Below are 3,177 nucleotides of genomic sequence, written 5' to 3' on the forward strand. Positions count from 1 at the left end.
ATATATATATATATATATACATATGTATGTATATGTATATATATATGTATATATATACATATATATGTATACATATGTATATATATGTATATATATGTATACATACATATATACATATATACATACATATATATACATATATGCATATATATATATATATACATATATACATACATATATATATATATACATATACATATATATGTATATACATATATATATACATACATATATACATATACATACATATATACATATATATATACATACATATATATATATACATACATATATACATATACATACATATATACATATACATATATACATATATATACATACATATATATATACATACATATATACATATATATATACATACATATATACATATATATACATACATATATACATATATATATATACATACATATATACATATATATATATACATACATATATACATATACATACATATATACATACATATATATATAAACATATATACATACATATATATATACATATATACATATATACATACATACATATATACATATATACATATATACATACATATATATATATATACATATATATATATATTTATATATATATATATTTATACACATACACATACACACATACATGCATACATACATACACACAACTTCAAAATAACAAATTCTCAACCTGTACTGAAAACGGTTTCAACTTCTCAACGCCACCAGCTGGTGAGAGATGGTGACGTCAATTTGAACCCCGCCCTCTGGAACCAGTACTGAAAGCATAATGGAAACACAACCTGTACCGTACCGAGTAGAGTAGAGCCGTGCTGTACTGGTGCTACAGGTACTAATGAAAAAGGGGCATAAGAAAATCCTTCCTCACCTGTTTACGAAGGTGAACAAACTGAACAATCAAACCAAAGCCATTTAACTAATTCACTAACCTTCATGTCTCTTCAGATCGTGCTGGCCCAAGGACTCAGACCTCCACCAGAAGCTGTTTATCAATAAATATTTTAAACCTTCCTGTTGTCTGTGATCTGGTTCGAATCCCTAAATCTGGTTCTTGTCATGCATATCTTCTATAAGTCTGTTGTAGATAGTGCTATCTCTTCTGTCATCATCTGCTGGGGAGCAGAACCATAGCAATTGACCTTAAAAAGATCAACAAGCTCATAAAGAAGGCTGGCTCGGTTCTGGGGACTCCTCTACAACCTTTGGAGATGATTGTAAAAAGAAGGATTCTTCATAAAATGAATAACATTATATACAACTCTCAGAATCCTCTTCATCAGACTATCATACAACAACAGAGTGTCTTCAGTCAGAGGCTTCTTCAAATCTGTTGTAGGACAGACCGCTACAAGAGATCCTTCCTGCCCGCTGTCGTCAGCATCTATAACAACTCTTTAATGAAACCAGGATGATGAGTTACATTTAATTTCCCTCTGGGATTAATAAAGTATTTTTTAATTGAATTTGAAATTTTTATTTTGTAAATTTTAGTTCCAGAATTGTGCCGCTCAAGATGGCTGCATGTTGGAGTAGCTCTTACATTCTTAGATTTTGCTTTGAAAACTTTAATTACTCTTATTTCTGGATGTTAATCACTTTTTATCAGATGATTGTTTCCTCTGGTATCAGATGCTGTGCCGCTGGAAGGATTTTTACTGAAATCGTTTTACTTTTGGACATTTGTTATGATGCGTAACCATGACAACAAGGTGGTTTTCTACAGCTGGGAGCTGCTGATTTACATCTCTAAAGCTCAAATAATACCTCAACTACAGCCCCAAATCCCAAATGAGTTGAAAAGGAGGTGTTATGGATGAATTCCCATCTACCAGTGCTCACATGCCTGACCGCAGAGGTCTTGACAGCAGAAAGATCGAGAACGTTTCCTGGCACCTTCAGTTAAGCCCGCAGTGATGAGACACTCGGCAAACTGCTGAGAGAAATGGTATCGCTCGGGGAGGAGTTCTGCCTGGCAGTCAGGCAGTCCTGCTGCCCAAGAGGGCCGAGAGGTCTGCTGGGTCTGGGTGGATGGATCGGCATCTGCAGCCAGTTTTTTCAGGTCTGCTGTGGGATGGACCACTACAAGAGATCCTTCTTGACCAAAGCCATCAGCATCTAGAACAACTCTTAATGAAAACAGGATGATGAGCTAGAACAACAATTTATTTCCCTTTGGGATCAATAAAGTATTTTTGAACTGAATTTTATGTTGTTGGTATTGTTGCCAATGGCTGAATGTAGTTATTTTTTATGATGCAACAATAATTACAGCTTCTCTCTTTTTTGTCTTTTCTGTTAGCTGTTTTTGTAACTCATCATTTCCAGGATCAAACTCTGACAATCGTCTTAAGCTCATGCGACAAGTGTTTGCGTTCACACAAACCGTGCAGTGTGCTAGTCCATCCTCAAACCATGATTGTGATGTTAACTGTTCAGCAAAAGAACATGACACCCAGGGTGACACAGGGATTACTCATTCTATATTTAGGCTTTATGTACATGAATATTGGCAGGACATCTTTGTACATGTGACACACACATACACACACACTCACAGCGATACAGTGATAACACAGATCTCCAGCACACAATACAGTTACAAAATGGGCTCGAGGGCAAATACTGGCTGACATACAGAAGGGAATGTCTGAACTACAACTTACTCATCAAACTGAAATAGTTTTTTTTTTTTTGCAACAGTTATTACTGGCATCAACACAATCAGACAAAATATAAACAAAATAATTTAAGTTCCTCCCTAAAACAAGTAATGAATATGCAGTGAGAGATCTATACAAAGCAGGCTGGTTCTCCTCCAGTTGATTTGTAACTGAAGGATGTGACAGAATTAACAGACAGAAGTAAACATCGTGCAACAACAAAGAAACCTACATGAGAAAATGTGATCTTTGAAGTTCTGCCTCCCAAGTGGCGACATATTGTCAAGACAGCAAGCCTGGTAACAAAGCAGTTCACACTATGGGCCAGTCAAGATGTAACACCGTGAAGTGTAAACAGAAATATACAGGTTGATATCTTTTTCAACAAACAGTTCAGTCACTGTTTATGGGCCCATCAGCTGCATGGTCAGTCTGTGTATACTTCCTAGTAGAATATCACTTAAGTGTTAAATAAACTTATTTAATATATATAT

Source organism: Nematolebias whitei, chromosome 3 (assembly GCF_014905685.2).
Source record: "Nematolebias whitei isolate Nwh7 chromosome 3, NemWhi1, whole genome shotgun sequence".
NCBI classification, from domain to species: Eukaryota; Metazoa; Chordata; class Actinopteri; order Cyprinodontiformes; family Rivulidae; genus Nematolebias; species Nematolebias whitei.